Raw genomic sequence first — 12,010 nt, 5'->3', positions numbered from 1 at the left:
GCCTTGGCAGTTCGGGCTGGACTGTTCCCGGGAGGCACAGGGTCAAGACTGATTTGCATATGGCCAGGTCTAAACTGGAACGGCATGGTGAGCAAAAAAACGATGGAATTAGGCCCAGATCTCTGTACTGGGGTGAATCTATGACATTGTTCTGCATTCTGTCCATCAACTGTTGTTTGTGCATTTGTCACCCCGAGTGGGACGGGTATGCCCAGATGTGGGTCCCGTGCTCTCCATGTCACTGGAATCAAGCTATCCTGGCTGAAGAGGGGTGAAACCCCGAAACCGCTCCTAGGATGCTTGTTTCCAGTCCAGGGAGGAGCTGGCTTGGCAGTTCGGGCTGGACTGTACCCATGAGGCACAGGGTCAAGACTGATTTGCATATGGCTGGGTTCAAACTGGAACGGCATGGTGAGCAAAAAAATGATGGAATTAGGCCCAGATCTCTGTACTGGGGTGAATGTATGACATTGTTCTCCATTCTGTCCATCAATTGTTGTTTTTGTATGTCACCCTTCTTCAGCCAGGCTAACTTGAATCCAGTGGCACAGTGAGCAAGGGACCCACGTCTGGGCATACCCATCCCACTTAGGGCGACTGATTTGCATATGGCCAGGTCTAAACTGGGGTGGCATGGTGAGCAAAAGAATGATGGATTTAACCCAGATCTCTTGAGTGGGGGTGAATGTTTTGATTTGTTCTGCATTCTGTCCATCAATGGTGTGTCTTTTGTGTTTTTAAGAAAGACACATACACAGGCCAATTGCGGACTAAGAAAAAAAAAGGACACACACATGAGAGTGTGTTCAGAGCTCAAAAGCCCTTACTTAATGCCGTGCAGAGCATGTGCGCTGGCTCAGGCGAGACCTACAAAATAGGAATAAATAGGAGGAAATGAGCAGAAGAACAGAGGATAGAAGACGCAACGTGAGGAGTGTGGGGAGAGGAACAAGACATGCGGAGGAATGAGTGTAGGGAAAAAGGCAACCCACAAACATTTTTACAAGGGAGAAGAATGGGAAATGGGGGGGAAATACTAGATTTAAAAGTGGAAGGAGGGATCACCTTGGGGATGCCTGCCCAAAGGGAAAATTAAAATATGAGGAGGGCTGAAAAAGGAGAAAGGAGGGGAGAGCGTGATGGGAACAGAATCTGCGTGATTCTTGTAGAAAAACCAACAGACAAAACCTATTTTAACAGCTTTTAAAAAAGGAAAAGCTAACCCTAAGCTAAACAGTTTGTATCACAAATGGACTCAATTTATCAATTAATTAAATTTAGATTAAAAAAAAAACCTTCATACAAGCCTACAAAACTATCTGAAGCATATATTATTCAACAGAGCATCATTACATTTTAGAAATCAATATATTCAATAAATATTTATGGAACAAGTGAACTGATTTAAAAATCTGACAAAACTCTCAGTGTGTAAATAAAAACAAGTACTGACTTTGATGCGCTTCATCTTTTCTCTAATAGCATCCAAAGAAGATATTTAAAGAGAAGATTAGAGGACAAACAGAGAGAATATACTCAAAGTCATGTGCAAAGCACCGACATCATTGGCATAATCCTGGAGCAGGAAGGGGCAAATGACAGTCATCTCCTAGATTCACCTCTCACGGAAGCCCACCTGATCACTGATTGATTAAAACATATCATGGATTGGGAATAATTACAAATAATGTTGCGTCAGACTCAGTCGCATACAGTGTAGGGTTGGGCGGAATTTGCGAAAGTGACTTTCGCAAATTATTGCGAAAATGTTAAAAATCTGCGCAAACACGAGGAAATATCGCGAAGATGCGGAAGTTTTTTTCCCGCCCGTTCGTGGTATTTTCTGCGTGGTCGCGGCTCGCCAATTTACCCATGCGGTTGCTCGCGGGCGCGGCCATCTTGTTTTCACTCTTCTCGCGGTGCATGATCGCGAGAAGAAAGATGTGATCGCGCGACCAATGACATTACTGCTGGCGCGAACTGTCGCGAGACAGCGCAAATGGCTACCAACAATCCAACATCTTGTGGAGAACGCGACCGGATCGTGAAAACTTGTCGGCGAACGCGGGGATTCAGGTAAGGCGATCGCGCGCGCGCAAGAATGTATTATTTTACAGAGCTAGCAAGAAACAAATTATCGCTAATCTGCGGAATGTGGAAATTTTTACATTTTTGCGCTCTCCGCGGAATGCGAAAATGTCAAATTATCGCAATTTCCGTGAGCGGAACGGAAATTTAGCCCAGGCCTAATACAGTGCATGATTTACGCGTAATTTGCGCTGGTGTTTCTCGGTGCTTTCGTATCACTGGCGGTTATTACATACCAGAGTTAACCAATACATTTCCATACAGTGACTTGCATCATAAAAATAGTTAAATATAATTTAAAACAGCTTTACTTAATTTTTCACTACAGTTTCTACTAAATAGTTATTGTTCTTTACATGAAAATTTTCAATTAATCGATGTAGGTCGAATTATTTCTATATATATATTTTTTTTTTAAATTTTTGATTTACTCGTGCTATCGGAAAAAAAGAGGTCGTGGCCTGAGACCAGGAGGGAGGGAGTGAGTAAAGGATGGTGTAAACCTGCCCCTTGTGACCGGACCAGAGTATGTCACATCTCTCAAGCGCCAGCTCCTTGCCAGAGGAAAGCTACAAACGAGCCCCCAAGAGGACCCGGCCCCTAACCACGCCACCAGGACAAGCCTCTCCATCACACCCCAGAGGGCCCTTCTTCCAGGCGCTAAAGGAAGGCGTCAGTGCTCGAGGCCTCATTACGCCTGGCGCAATGACAAATCGCAGCCACCATTAGGGGCCTCGCTGGGGATTTGGGCTCCTCGTCCAGGAACGGAGCAGAGACGGCGCCCCCTCGGGAGGTCGGGGTAACAGCCGTGCGCGCGCCAACAGACAGGCCTCGAGTCCTCTAAAGGGATGTCAGAGAGGAGGTAGCCATCTTCCTGCACGCGTTACCTCCCCAGGCTTGGGTCTCAAGACAAATGTGACCTGGATGTGATGTCGGGCTATCTCGAAAATCTGTCCTTCCAGGTGCCCATCATCGAAAGATGCAGCGCCCTTTCAGATTCCGTCAGCCACATTCACTGACGGATATAATCTTTGTGGCTCAGGTCAGTAACAGGCTAAATTCACGGGCAGAGGGGCCACATTTAGAGCATCACATTGTGGAAAGCACAAGAGTGACGGATGAAATGCTTCTGGCAGACACTCTTGCTGCACTACAGGGCACCATGGATCTCCCACTGTGCTGTTTCAGACCGGACCTGCCCAGGTGCGCACCAGGCGAGTTCTGCTTCACCAAGAGCGGCCAAGCACACCCTGCCAGGCCAGACACTGCTTCACCAGGAGCGGCCCAGCCCACCCTGCCAGGCAGAACCCTGCTTCACCAGGAGCGGCCCAGCCCACCCTGCCAGGCCAGACACTGCTTCACCAGGAGCGGCCCAGCCCACCCTGCCAGGCCAGGCCCTGCTTCACCAGGAGCGGCCCAGCCCAGCCCACCCCGCCAGGACAGGCCCTGCTTCACCAGGAGCGGCCCAGCCCACCCTGCCAGGCCAGGTCCTGCTTCACCAGGAGAGGCCCAACCCACCCTGCAAGGCCAGACCCTGCTTCACCAGGAGCAGCCCAGCCCACCCTGCCAGGCCCAACCCTGCTTCATCAGGAGCGGTCCAGCCCACCCTGCCAGGCCAGGCCCTGCTGCACCAGGTGCGGCCCAGCCCACCCTGCCAGGCCAGGCCCTGCTTCACCAGGAGCGGTCCAGCCCACCCTGCCAGGCCAGACCCTGCTTCACAAGGAGCGGCCCAGCCCACCCTGCCAGGCAGAACCCTGCTTCACCAAGACCGGTCCAGCCCACCCTGCCAGGACGGACCCTGCTTCACTAGGAGCGGCCCAGCCCACTGCCAGGCCAGGCCCTGCTTCACCAGGAGAGGCCCAGCCCACCCTGCCAGGCCAGGCCCTGCTTCACCAGAAGCGGCCCAGCCCACCCTGCCCAGCCAGGCCCTGCTTCACCAGGAGCGGCCCAGCCCACCCTGCCCAGCCAGGCCCTGCTTCACCAGGAGCGGCCCAGCCCACCCTGCAAGGCCAGGCCCTGCATCACCAGGAGCGGCCCAGCCCACTGCCAGGCCATGCCTCTCCCTTGCCACTGTGAGTCTCAATAGATGTTTCATCTCAGAGCTGGGAGTCCCAGAAGCTGTGGTCCAGCCCACCCTGCCAGGCCAGGCCTCTGCTATTGCCACTGTGAGTCTCAATAAATGTTTCATCTCAGAGCTGGGAGTCCCAGGAGCACAGGAGATGAGGCCTTTGATAAACTGTAGGATGTCAAAACACATCAACATGTAAATACCTGTTCATCAACAGTACGAATGTTTCAAATGATGGCAGCAATTAGGAAAGCGCCAACTAAGCATATTGTTTGTAATTCTGAAGTGTGAGGCAAGCAGAGATTTTAAAGGGACCGAAACAAATCAAGACATTTCAGTTGCTGACGTGCAAATGATGAATATTTGTTTGTCTGTTCTAATCTTGTGTCTATTTCAATGGAAACTGTGCTGTCTGTAAATGACGCCGCCACCACACCATGCTCTGTTAATCTATGTGCGACAGCCTGCTCCAAAGTGCACCATCAGCTGCACACTACACCCTCGCCACTCACCTGCTGAATGGGCGTGACTCAATTGTTACTCTTGTTCTCTGTGCAAGGCTTGGATTTTTCACAATCCCTCTGAATTCAGTGATGTAACATTCATGATAGCACCCATTGCTCCATCACCACTGACTGACTCTAAGCCAACCCTACAAGCCGAGACTCACAAGCCGATGATGCTCGTGGTTTAGTGTCTTTGCAGAGGGAGCAGGTCAGCAGTGCAAGCAGGGCTGGGCCTCTCTCACGGGAGCCCCCACTGATCTGCACATGTTCTGCCCTTGTCTGTGTGAAAGTTGTCGAGATTAGTTTACAATGGCTGAGATCAATTCTAGCAATCATCCCCTCACTTATCTGTTCGCCCATGTGACCACCCCTAAAGAAATATTGATGTTTGGTGTTAGTGACTGTGTCAGTCCTGCATTTTACTGAAGCATATATTCTGATGGTGTCCCAGTATTGCTAGAACTGTTGTAAACATGTTGTGTGTGGTTGTACAAATATTGATTGTACTGCAGCGTGGATGCTATTTGTGGATGTAACAATATAGATTTTGCTGCATTGTCAATGTTCTGCTTTTGTGTGAACCAAAATTGATTGCAATTCAGTCTTATATTGGATTTGTGGCAAACCATATTTATTGGTATCTATGTTGCTGTTTGTTGCACCTATGTACACTGTATGGCAGTATGTTTCTTGTTTTTCTACTTATGTTGATTTTACTGCAGTATGCATGTTTTTGTGGTTGAACCAATCTTAAATATTTGTACTGCAGTATGTTGTTTGTGTTTATATTGATATTGATTGTACTGAAGTATACATGTTTTTGTGGTTGAATCAATATTAACTAACTGTACTGTGATATGTTGTGTTTATATTTTTATTGTTTGTACTGCAGTATACATGTCTTTGTGGTTGAGCCAATATTAACTAACTGTACTGCGATATGTTGTTTGTGTTTATATTGATATTGTTTGTACTACCGTATAAATGTCTTTGTGGTTGAACCAACATTAAACATTTGTACTTTAGTATTGTATTTGTGTTTATACTAACATTGTTTGTACTGCAGTATACATGTCTTTGTGGTTGAAACAATATTAAATATGTGTACTTTAGTGTGTTATTTGTGTTTATTCTGATATTGTTTGTAGTGCAGTATACATGTTTTAGTGGTTGAACCAATATTAAATATTTGTACTTTACTATGTTGTTTGTGTTTATACTGATATTGTTTGTACTGCATAATACATTTTTTTTTGTGGTTGAGTCAATATTAAATAATTGTACTGCAGTATGTTGTTTGTGTTTATACTGATATTGCTTGTACTGCAGTATACATGTTTTTGTGGTGGACCCACTATTAAATATTTGTACTTTAGTATGTTATTTGTGTTTATACTGATATTGTTTCTACTGCAGTATACACGTTTTTGTGGTTGAATCAATATTAAATGATTGTACTGCAGCATTCTATTTGTGTTATACTGATATTGTTTGTAGTGCAGTGTACATGTTTTTGTGGTTGAACCAATATTAAAATATTTTTACTTTAGTGTGTTATTTCTGTTTTTACTGATATTGTTTGTAGTGCAGTATACAAGCTTTTGCGGTAAAACCAATATTAAATATTTTTACTTTAGTATGTTATTTGAGTTTATACTGATATTGTTTGTACTGCAGTATAAATGATGTAAGTGGCTGAACTGTTATTGGCTGAACAGCAGTATACAGGTTGTTGTTGTATTTGCGCCAGTACTGATTGCAGTACAACATACCTCCTTTTGTCTGTGATTATTGCAAATGTTAATGTACCACAGTTTGCTGTTTGTGGGTTTTGGCTCTACAAATATTAAATCAAAGAATTGTTGTTTATATTTGGAAAAAGCCATGAACAGCATCATATGTAGAACAAAATACATCATAAAACAGAAAATGTCAGTTTAGTCCATGATGTAAAATATCATAAATGTGTTTTCATCATTAAGACAAAGCACAATGTTGGATAACACACACATTTCCATTCACTTAATAGTTAAAAATATCATTCACAATAACAGGACAACAGCCTACGCGTTTCGTTCCATATATAGGAACTTCACCAGGACTGAAACCGACATAAAACACTACATAAATAACCACATACAAAGTACATAAGACCAAATACAAACAATTATACATGACATCCACATGACATACATATATATATATATATATATATATATACATATAGAAAAGAATCTAAAAAAATACTATTCAAAAAGACACATATACAATGATACCCTATGGCACTAATACTTAAAAAAGACAAGACCCACAGTCCATTAACACAGACATTTGTCTAAAGCACTATTACGTAAACAAACCATCACAAACACCAAAGTATATTGAATGTGATTGGATATGTTAGTCCAGCCCAAATGATAACAGCGTCCTCTGTATACAAATACCTAATTATGAATCTACATATATATAAGAAAAAGTATCTATAGACATAGGAAAGAAACAGAAAAAGAGGGGGCCCTCGCCTCGGACATGACGCATGCATTACCAAGTTGCATGATGTCTTCTTACGATATAAAGTGCTCTGAATGGTACAATTTTCAACGTAAATAGTTATGTCCAGGAAATTAATGCTTTCCTTATGGTGCGACATAGTAAACTTAACACTGATACTGTTCCAAATGTTCAATAGACCCTGACCACAAACATATTACATCGTCGATGTACCTACCCCAATATACGATGTAATGAGTCCAGGGGAAGGCACATCTGGCCCAGGCATGCTCCCTCTCATACCACCCCATAAGGAGGCAGTCATAAGAGGGAGCAAACCTGGAACCCATTGCGGTCCCATTGATCTGCTGGAACCAGTGGCCATTGAATAGAAAAATATTACTCAACAGTATGAGGTCAATCATCTGAACAGTCATTTCATTATGGGCATAAAATTCCGTGTCTTCCCTATCCAGGAATGACCGCACCGCCATAACACCATATTTTCTGTCAATGCAGGTATACAAACTTTCCACGTCAAGAGTAACAAAGGTCAGATCCTCTGACCATTCAAAATCCTTTAGTTTAACCAATATATCCTTGCTATCTCTGATGTAAGATGGAAGGCCCAGGACATGTTTTTGTAGTTTTAAATCAACGTATTCAGACAAGGTTTCAGTGGGTGAGCCCACCCCCGATATTATTGGTCTTCTGTGGTAAATATTTCATTACCGGTACTATTTTTTATGCGGTAAAGTCTAGTAAGAATAACTCAGTAAATATAAGAGGCAGAATCCGTGGTATTAGAGGTTCTAAAAGGCTTTATTCCTATACAAAGGAATACAATTCGAATTGCAGGCTTCTATTCCATCACCACGAAAGTTCAGGAAGGAAGGGCATACATTATTGACAGATAAGCAGTTTTATAGGAAAATACATTACAGTGAAAACAGATGCAAGAGGCGTAACAGCTGATAATACAGATAAAATGTGCATACGTAACTAATAAAGGTGGACCTATGGGCGTAATTTAATAAACGTCATCATACATGATGTCACAAGTGGGTGGATCCATAAAAGAATCCTGCAATGTCAGCAGAAATATTTGGCAGAGATGCGCGCGCAGCCGCATGACGTGTGATTGACGTGCAACTAGAGGGTGAAGGGGACTTGACATTTAGCTCTATATGTGGAGACCGAAGTCTGAGGGTCATGTCAACCTAATCCCAAATCATATCTAATATCCTATGTTTAAAGAACTGTGTTATCCAAAAGGAAAGGTTTCTTAGGATAGAATCTATTCTATACTGACTGTTAGTGCGTGTACAAGCGTCTAAGTGTCTACATGAGATGCGAGGGGATAGGAATATTCCATGGTAACGGGGGCTATGAATTACTTGCACGAGGACAGCGAGGCCTGGCCCTTTGCACGGTAGCTGGAGGAATGTTTACCTAAACTACTAGACAGGAATGCATCGGATGAGGAGCGGAGTAGATAATCTTGAAGGTGAAATACAGTTTTTGGCAGGCAACAGGCTGGATCAGGCACCATTAGCCTTGCAGGGAGTAGGACAAAGTTCATGGATACAGATGCAGGCTCAGACTGGAGCTTTCAGAGGCAGAAGGCAGGAAAAGGCTTGATGACAGAATTCTGGGCCTACTCGCCTGAATCTGTAAAATGTGGAAAGTGAACCACATAAAGTCGGTGGCCTTTCATACTTAGGAATGGAATATCTGACCCATCCATGGCGGATCTGAAAGAGGACATGTTGACGGTGGACGCACATGTATTTGCGTCTTCAAAACTGGAACTGGAGGGAACATACATGTACATATAGCATGCACATGGAGCCGTTGGGGTCTACGATAGGGGACATAATTGATCCCAAAAATTCATATTTCCTCATTCCCTCCTTTTCCCCTACGGACCCTCAGGAGATATCGATCTTCATCAATCCATCGATCTGTTCATATAGGATCATTTGTTCTTCTTTCTTCTTCCGGGATCTTGAACGAAAACTTGGATGTGGGATACACGATGTGGCACACAGACCACAAATCGCTGGCCCACATTGTAGACATAAGCAGCAACTGAATAGTATGAGAAAGCCAATACCTAGGAAGGATAGGATTCTCCATCCCCAGGCTGACAACACGCCCCAGAACCAACCGGACCAAGTCCAGGTGCCTGGACTCTGGTGTATCTGGCTTATAATCTTATGAAGGCGGGTTATGGCTTTATATACTGACGGCAAATTTTCTGGTATGAAAATGCAGCAACTTGATCCGATGACCCTACAAGCTCCGCCCCTATCGGCCAGGATGACGTCAAGGACAAGACGATTTTGAAGCACAACAATCCGCATAGCAGACTGCTCTTCTGTTAAATTGCCTAAGGCGGAAGTAGTCTCGTTCACTACTGCTTCAAGGGTTCTGGTTAATCTACGTATCAGCTTACTATTAGTGACCGTACCTATATAGGGAAAGAAACCTTTATTGAAATCTGTGTATTGCTCCCATGCTGTTTCAGTGTAATCGACAATTGGGAGATCTCTCTGCTGTCTATTGTGTACTAAATGGGTATTTCTGTGATAATCAGGAGGAGCTAGGAAAACAGGTGGTAGAAGGAATGCTATATAACAGGTACCATCCCAATCTAGAGGTAGACGTATATATGCGGTCTGGCCACATATGAAGTAGGAATGACGGGAAGCTCTAAATGTAGACTTGCCTTGATCACTGAATTTTATTACAATGGTGCATTTACTATGGCCCATGTGTATGGAACCATTCTTTCTTACACATAATTCCCCTTTTACTGGGAATACTGACATGGCGGGCAAGATTGGTGGAGCTTCAGATTCAACGTTCAGGATCATGAGGTTAAGTGTAAAATTACCTAATCCATATACTTCATTTTCTAAATCAGTTCCTGTTCTTTTGGGAAGTCCCTCCTTGTTAGGGTAGCAGACTTTAAGCAAAACTAGGTTCAGGTTTCCCCATACCCAGTTGTCTTGATAAACTGCGGAATTTGAATCTAGGGAATTAATCAAACTAAACCATGCTCCACAGGAGCCATTGTGTGTGAACGGATATGGAAAGAGGGGCAAAACTCCCTTATAGTTCTGATAGGGAGGGAGTCGGCCACATATCCAACAATTTGTGGCATTGCTGGTCTGATGGGAATGATGTAACATACTAATGAATGTGTTGTTGCGCAGCGCAAATCTATAGGACAACTCATGCGGAGGTAATTCGCTAAAAGAATGTTCTGCAGTTACATTATAAACACGCTTAAGAATAGGGTAATACATGTGCAATAGTATGCTGACAATGATGATCAGAAGACTTAGAAAAAACAAAATTAATAATGTTACTATGCAGTGACTACGAAGTGATTTACAATACGCATGCTTTTTAAGCTGCATCTGTTGATTTCTTTCTCTATTCCGGTCTAGAGGATACATGTCAGAGACAAATTCAACCGATTCACCTTGGAGAGGACTTAAACAATCAAATTGTCTGACTTGCTAGACCTTAACTTCAGTTTATAAAGTTCAGGGTTTGTTAGTTCAACCAAGGGGAGCTTTGAGTCTGTCTGTGAGGGAATGCAGGGCTGAGCGTTCACACTAGATGGTAGTCCATAAAATTTCTTGATATGACTCGAGTGCAACCACCCTTTACGTCCCTCGATCTTCACGGCTGTCCTTGTAGTTAGTAGAACAAGCTTCGGCGACTTCCACCTAGGCTCCAGTTGGGTCTTCCGGTCGAAATTCCGGACCAGAACCAGGTCACCAGGAACCACGTCATGGGGCTTCACCTCAGTATTATCGGGAAAAGCTGCGGCTACCTGTGAACGACAATATTGTAGTGCAGACATCAAGGAAGCCAGGTAATCTGTCAGCATATTACAGTCAACATCAGTGATTTTGCGAGGTATAGGCGTCCCCCACATATTTGGTGGTCTACCGAAGATCACCTCGTACGGGGATAGCCCTGTTCGAGAATGTGCTACCATTCTCATGTAAAAGAGCGCAACTGGTAAGGCTACTATCCAATCGACACCTTTTTCCCTACATATTTTGGACAATCTAATTTTCAGAGTTTGATTATGACGTTCCACGAGACCTGCTGCCTCGGGATGTCGGACACAGTGGAATTTCCATTGGTAGCCTAACAAAAGGGAAACGTGTTTCATTAGTTCGGAGGAGAACGGTTGGCCGTTATCTGAGTAGACAACACGTGGTAAACCGTACCGTGGGAAGAATTCTCGAACTAACTGTTTGGCAGTAGTCGGGGCTGTGTAATCTGAAACCGGGTAGGCTTCTGTCCAACGGGAAAGAGCACAGACAACTACGAGAACATATTTGAATCCTCGAAATCGTTCCATCTGGATATAATCCATCTGGAGGACTTGAAAAGCATGATCGGGAGATTGAAATCCACCCTGCTCTACGGGGATGCTTTTACCTGGATTAAACTGACAACATATCATACAGGTACGAACTTTTTGTTTAGCTGCTGCTCATAAGTGTTTGTTAAACCAAATGTGTTGAATGCTGTCTAGCATAGCTTTTTCTCCTAGGTGCGCTGGACTATGTATTGTGTTAATGATGACTTGAACCATGGAGTCGGGAAGAAACCATATAGATTTTTCCTTCGTCATCCATCCTTGATCTGTTTGGATCCCTCCTAATTCAGTCCATCTCTTTATTTCTTCTGGTGTAGCATGTGTCTGTATGTCAATTACATCAAGGGCGGGATCCTTAACTGTCATGCAATGTGTTGGTGTCGGAACTATTGTCTTTGTCGCGTTAGTTGTATGAGTCTGATTCTGAGCAGTCTGTTTAGCTGTTCT

This window comes from Triturus cristatus, chromosome 3_1 (assembly GCF_964204655.1).
Source record: "Triturus cristatus chromosome 3_1, aTriCri1.1, whole genome shotgun sequence".
NCBI lineage: Eukaryota > Metazoa > Chordata > Amphibia > Caudata > Salamandridae > Triturus > Triturus cristatus.
This window is presented reverse-complemented; position numbering follows the sequence as displayed.